This window comes from Myotis davidii, unplaced genomic scaffold (genome assembly GCF_000327345.1).
Source record: "Myotis davidii unplaced genomic scaffold, ASM32734v1 scaffold933, whole genome shotgun sequence".
Lineage (NCBI taxonomy): Eukaryota > Metazoa > Chordata > Mammalia > Chiroptera > Vespertilionidae > Myotis > Myotis davidii.
In genome coordinates, this window is record NW_006285240.1 from 203378 (window position 1) to 211072 (window position 7695).

At 37.3% G+C, this 7695-nt stretch overlaps 1 pseudogene; it reads left to right on the forward strand.

Moving 5' to 3' along the window:
- LOC102757291 overlaps positions 1-7695 on the forward strand; it is a 23308-nt pseudogene that overhangs the window by 14536 nt on the left and 1077 nt on the right.

Genomic DNA, 7695 nt, shown 5'->3' on the forward strand with positions numbered 1-7695 from the left:
TCTGTGGCCTCCCTTTCTCTGGGCAGGGGAAGCACTTGTTCTAATGAGAAGAGACACATCAGGCTGTAAGGGGTGAATTTGTTCTTTTAAGATCCATATGTCCAGGGGAGCAATTGTCCTACAGTCTGAGCTTCTTCATTTGTAAGCACAAGGGGACTGGAAGAGATGATCTGGAAATTACCTTTGCAAGCCCGGGACACATACATTAGAACTGCTTGGGGAGCTTTAGAAAGTAAGGATGCCCATATTTAGAAAACACTGGGCCCCGTGTTAGATCAATTACACCTCCAGGGAGTGATGTGCTGGTGAATGGTTTAAAAAAAAAAAACAAACAAACAAACAAACAAACAAAAAAAAAAGAACAGTAAAGGCAGCCCAAAACATGCTTTTCAGATTAAGAACATGTGTGTGTATATTGACACCCATGAAAAAGACATTTTCTTCCAATTAATATATAGGGCAAATGGAAAGAAAAGGCAATGGAATGATTGTTGGTGTCCCTGGCCTACCTTGGTATGTCCAAGCTTCATGGTCTTAGGTGACCACTCCTGATTGAAGTTTATTCATTTATAAATTATAAGTAATAATACTATGTATCTCACAAGGTTCTCAAGGATCACAGGAGATCATGTGCAATAAATGGTAGTTATTAGAATATGCAAAAACAGCGCTAAATATTCAGAACCCCTGCCTTACAGCAAGGAGGTGAGCCCTTGGGAACTTAAGGGGTGAGATCCAGGGGACTAGCTAAGTAGTCAGCCTTGGAACTACAAAGTTTAATATAGAACAGCACATGTCAGGGAAAAGCAAAATGATTCATTTCCCCCAGTAATAAATTCCTTTATGCATGGTCTGTGCTTTCTCACAACCCAGCATCAGCTGCAAACTACGCTAGAGCTTGCAGGTTTGTGTGACATCGTCATTCCACTTGAAGCAGTGTAATTACTGTTGTATTACTATTTTATCATTTAATAGTAGTTTTAATATTTCTACTGAAAAGTTCACTATCCATTCAACAATAACTTAAGGGAGAAAAATAAAAGACCAGAGACAATGTTATTAATCTTTTCTCCTTACCAGAATATGTCTTGCAGAATAGTTTACAAATGTCACTCTTCTCGATCAGTTCAAAATGCATCTGCAATCGGTAAGATTTCTGCAAATCTACTTTTTTTACAGTTCTCCTGGAATGTATCCTATGTCCAGCAACTCATCCCAGGGCTGTCCATTCTCAGGAGGACGGATAAAGGAAAGCCAGGAAGAAAGGGCTTCTGGCTGAGAACGAATTCAGTGTCCCATGGGGGCTGCTGGATTCAAGGAGAGAGATGTCCCTGGACTTTACAGTTGCTGCTCATCCAACCATCAAACTTCACAGACTCTACACCTGGCGGTCTTGCTGGGTTTCGCATGCAGATCAGCTCTTTGATGCTTCTGGTGAATTCCTAAATAAGACCCGTTAGGTTCAATCCATTGGTATCTGCTAGAACCTAATAGGTAACTGAAGGGACACACTTCTAGCCACGCTGGGTCCCATTACCCATTGTATCCACTGAGACACACCATCAGTTATAAATACCGACAACAATAAGCCCAGACTATGGTTTGCACCCATCTTTTTGGCCACAAACAGATCTGGCTGAAATGTGGTGCAGAGACCCCTTATAAAGAAGTGTGGGTGAAGAGAAATGGACACAGTAGAGCTGTTCTGAGACAGAGAAACGTGTGCCTTTTGAGATGAAAACTTTAGAATTTATTCTCAGGCATATTTTACGTGTCTTGATATAATTAAAATAAGTATAAAATATCAAGGAAAACTTCGATTTTAGGAAGAAACAATTCCATACCAGAATTCTTATTTTTTTTTTCCCAGAGTCTTTAACACCAAAAAGGCATGACCTGAAATTTCATTAGTTTGAAAGAGAAGCACTTTTTTTGAAAAAGACATTTTGTGCTCTATACATGAGCTATGTTATGTTGTGTTGGTGTTTATATAATAAAAAACGCTTCTAAAAATAAAAGAGGACTGTGCATATAGTCATAAGGAGCCTCGGCAGGACTTGACTGAGATTACAATGTACTTTACAAAAAGTATGTCTGATTGTTGCCACATCAAAATCATTTCTAGTGAAAATTTGAATTTGATTCTTTAGTATACCACCAAAAGGTTGCATATTGCCAAGAGGTAGTGCCATATAGAGGCTAAGTATACGGACTCCACAGACATGTAGTCATGCGTTGAATTCCCCATTTAGCAGGGAGGCAGTGTGGGCAAGTTAACCTGAGCTGGCCATTCCTCCTTTAACATGGGTACAATATACCCTACCTCTTTCAGGACTGCCATGAGGGTTAATTGTGACAATGCATGTGTTGTGCTGAGAACAGAATGGCTCGCACAAAGGTAAGCATTGATAAGTACAGCCCTCACTATTTTTATGTTCTAAAAACACCTTTTTGTCTTTCATCTAAAATAAAATAAAATAACACAACGCTTTCTGCAAGCTATTTTACAAAATTTTCTTTAACAATCTTCTGAGCAACAATCAGTTTTATTTGCAAAGTATTCCCTCAAGAAACAGAACTAGGTTTTCTGGCTGTTGTGTTTGCATTGAGTAGGAATGAGACCTGATTTCTCTCAGCAACCCCGACTTCTCCTCAGTGTAGTCTGTATGGCACTCCCTGATCCAAAGGTAATGGTAATAAATGCCCTCCCTGATAAGAATTATATTCTAAATAAGACCCAAATGTTATAAACATTTAAATGACACTATATACACAAAAACAAAAAATAGGTATATCAAAGAGATCAGCCCCCCCAGAACTCATTTTTGCCTCTTTTTGAGTACTTTCATAGTAAATTAATCTGCCTAAAATTCTAAGAAATAGGCAGATTGAAACCTCTTCCCCCAATTTCTGTTTAATTATGGAAAAGAGCTATTCACAGCAAGTCTAGAAAGTAAAGTTTGTCTAGGAGATCTGCCGCTGCCAGAGAAAGAACCCTAATGAGGAATGCCATATTTTGTCGCGGCAGCTGGGTCTATATGCAGACCTACTTATTCTGAAATCATGCACACTCATCTTAATAGGGGTCTGAGCATGATGAGCAGATAGGGGGAAATTCGCCATCTTACTCGGTTCACTGTTTACTAAAGAAGCACACCCAATCATTAGGTTGAATTAGATTGAAATTATATGATAGAATTTCACACTTCAAATTTTCATAAATGTTAACTGGGTTTCACTATTTACTAAATATGACATATCTTCTATATCAGCTGCCTTTTGTCAAAGACAGAGATCTTTGGGATAACTGGTATATAGGAAAAGTATGTGAAAACGACGGGAGCCAGATGGCAAAGGCAGACCGAGTCTACTTAACTATTCTTGCCTTTAGGCCTGCCCTGGGGTTAGAAGTAAAAAGGAAGCAGACAATAGGCATGGGTGGCATAATCTACCAAGCTACTCTTACATGTAGAGTCTAAGCCTCCATGGGGTGATCTGAAGAGTTCTGACAGATTTCACCCCACTCATAAATGTACCCACGAGAGAGTCATTGAGTGGCACCGAAAAGTCCCTCAGTATTTGTTCCTGTGCGTGAAGTCTTTGAAGATCCCCATTCAAATGGCATGGGGCAGAAGAGGAGATTATAACACATTAAAACCTTGCCAATTATGAGGATCTTCATTTGAATTAAATCTAAGGAATAGGTGTGTGGCTAGCTCACAGAGTTCTGAGGGACGAGGAAAAATAATAACAGGAGGATGGCAACTTTTGCAGAAGGCTACCTCTGTGCCATGCCCTGTGTGGAAAAACTTCAGTTTATTTCATAGCAGGGATTGTTAATATAAAGTAGGGGCTATGATTATCTTCCTTTCACAGAAGCGGAAACAGATGCTCAGAGAAGTTCACTAATCTACTCAACATCATGTGGCTAGGAAGGGGCAGCACAAGGATATATGACTCAAGAGAATGCGTTTTTTATTACTATCACAGCATTTGGGAAGCACATTTAGATTTAAGGGAAGGATCCAAGAAAATCTTAGTATAGAATAACAAGTCCACAGAGGAAAAGACCAGAAGGAAAATCCAGACCAGTATTAGGCAGCATATGTCTGAGGGATTAGTGCACAGAAAGGCAAGGAAGTCAGTTCACTATAATTTTGTAATTAAGCGAATCCTCCTAATTAATAAGAAAGACCAATTTATTATCTCACAATTAGCATGACTAGTAGAATCAAAAGTAAGTCTTTCAACCTTCCACCGGTCCTGCATATATTCAGGCTATTAATGTTCCCAGCAGTTTTACTCCATTACATCTAAATAGATACGTATGGATAAAACTGAGAATTAACTATCATATATTTACCACTTGTTCTATACCCTTATCTAAATCACAATTTCTACCTTCATTTAATTTTCGTATGTGAATATTATTATATACTCTCCATTCAAAAAACTTCTTTTTAAGGAAGCAAAATTATAGACACGGAAGATGTTTTAACTAGTCTTGAAATAGATGCTGAATGAAACAAGTACATAATCTGTAGAATTCAAAGAATTTACTTTTTAACATATTCTTTTATAAAAGTGACCTCTCAGAATTTACAACAAATTTCATGAGCAACCCCTGCTTGAGTATAATTTGGTGCCTGTAATTGCAGTCATTAGTTGCTCATGAAGCTACCTCTGGGTGCTGTAGTGAAATATTGAAAATTTACTCATACATAAAAAATAAATTTCAACAGTATAATATAAAAATAGCACACCAGTGTCTTTTATTTGACTGCATTAAGCTCTCTTAGCCTAGTGTACTAAAACCACGTGCCAAAATGTTATGTTACTGGGTAGAAGGCCAGCGTTTGGGGAGATGTAAGGTATGTTTTTTCTATAACCAGATAATAAACAATTACATTAAAAGCTGTCTACCTAACAGGATAATATTATATCTACTATTATTCTCTCACTGTTTCCTGAATTATCTTTCTCTAGCAAATTTGTATTTTACAAACAAGTGTGATAGACAGATGTGCATGAAGACATAAGTCCCTCCACAGCATAATTACACTGAAAACATATGGAGTAAGGATTAGGGATATTTACATGTAATACCAAATGTTTTAAAGTATGCATTATGTGTGGAATACTGTGGATTTATTATCTGTCAATTGCATCATTCCTCATTTAATTATAATTATTTCCTATAGGTTACTTCTAAGATTTATATTAGGTGCATACTGTAATTTATAATTACAGGTTAAAGGTTAGTGTGCAATTATAAATGTGTAAGCTTATTTCTTTTAAAAAGTCAGCCCAAATTATATCTACACAGAAGCATTTCTCCCCTCTGTAAACTAGGAACATATGGAAGGCAAAGGCATTTGAAGGTTGCTTTATCACAATAACTGTCTTCATTGGCTATTTCATTTTATGTGAATCCAAACTCTGCTACATCTCAATGATGCTATAAACAGAAATGATTTTATACTGGTGTTTTAAAGCAATGCAGCAATATTAGCTTATTATGTTTTTTATACACTATACCTTTGATAGTATGGGCAATATAGCTATGGAATGCATAATATATAAAAGAGCAATTATCCTCAATCTTAAGACTTCTACAATAAGTTTCATTTTTTTTTACTCTACTCATAATTCTACATGACATTTGATTTCTACTCATGATGGATATGTTAATTTCTACTTCATTCAATCATTCATTTGACAAATGTCACTGGTGCTTATTATTGCCAAGTTTTGTGCTAATTCCAGGAAATGCAAAAGAGGATATGGTTGGGTTATGCAGAGGCTTATCACCTTTATAGTACAGAACTAACAGACTACTAAGGAATAAGTAAAGTATGTTATCAGGAAAACCAATTAAATTGAAATATTTACAGTTTTACATAGTAATGTCTTCCAAAGATCTACTTAGAAATAACAAATATTTTATATATAGGACCCTTCAGTCCACAGGCTGACGCTCTATCCACTGAGCAAAACCAGCTAGGGTTAACATAAGATTTTTATCACAATTTCATTTCACTTAGCACTCACCCATTTTATTTAGTGATTCAATCACCACATTTCCACCCCACTGGTATTACAACTGTATAAAAAATGATAAGTACGATTAAGAAGGAATGTGAACCAAGGTTTTCTAGAAGAAATGCCACTGTGATTCAGTTAGGGAAGAGTTCAATACCTTCACTGTGAACAAAAGTGCCCCAAAGTCACCTCAGTTATTCTTAGGTAGTGTTAGAAAGAAGAATTAGAGGATATTGTACTGAATTCAAGTTTGTTTAAAAAGCTGACTCATCCCACCTCTAAGTTCTTCAGATTTTCTAGTTTTTACTCTTTTTTAAAAAATATATTTTATTGATTTTTTACAGAGAGGAAGTGAGAGGGATAGAGAGCCAGAAACATCGATGAGAGAGAGACATCCATCAGCTGCCTCCTGCACACCCCGTACTGGGGATGTGCCCGCAACCAAGGTACATGCCCTTGACCGAAATCGAACCTGGGGCCCTTCAGTCCGCAGGCCAACGCTCCATCCACTGAGCCAAACTGGTCAGGGCTCTAGTTTTTTTTCTTAAAAAGTACTTATTAGATATCAAACTTACTACAAGCTGTTGCTTTTATTTGGACATTTACATATACTTTGCTTTATGACATCAATGCCATTTTGTAGATTTGTGTGGGGAACACAAACACTTAGGATTAGGTGCAAACTGACAGTACAGGTAGTGTCACACTGTTCTGCTGTTGTTCCTCTCCAACACCCTGCAAACATCACCTTCAGGATGACACACCTGGGTACTTCCAGTGACAAGGATCTCACTCCCTTTCACAGCATGAGCAAGCTACTTACACCTCAGGGCTTTGGGCATGTGGTCCCATGCCTGGAATGCTCCTCCCCCTAGTTTGTCACCCAGCCAAATGATACTTGTCATTCTGGATCTGCATCAATGCCACTGCTTTAGAGAAATTTCCCCTGACACTCAATCTAAACCTGGTGTCTTCATTATAACTCTCATCGCAAGCCTGTCTTTCCATCTTTGCACTTTTTACAATTTGTGATTGTCTTGTTTAATTATTACTTTGACGTCTATCCTATTTAATCATCCCAACAGCCCTAAGAAGGACTAGGTACTTTTACTACTCACATTCCACAGATGAGGGCATTAGCGCTTGCCTACATGATGCCTCACTCTTATTTATTTATAGTAAATAATTGAATACATTGACTGAACCAACCATCTTCTAAAATTGAAATTAGACTCTCTGGACATGATGGGGAAAGTCGGTAAGAGAGAACGGAGTTTGAAACCTGCCTGACACTATGACCCTGATATATAGAGAGAGATGTACATACCGTTTAAGCCTCACTGTTTCATCAGTGAAATGAATATAACACTTATCTCACAGAATTGTTGTTAGGACTTAATGAGCTGTGTAATAAAAATAAACTAACCTTAATGAGCACTCATAATTTATATCCCAGCCCATGGATGTTTAAGAACACATCTCATTTCTCTTCGAAAGGAGAGTCTTTCAAATAAAATATCTTGCCCTTAATTCTTCCAGCTCATTGGCCTGGTTTTCTTCAATCGTCCTTATATCCATTGACTTATTAGTTCGTTCAACAAATATGTATTGGGTACCTACTATTTGAAAGATATAATTACTCATAAATCCTCT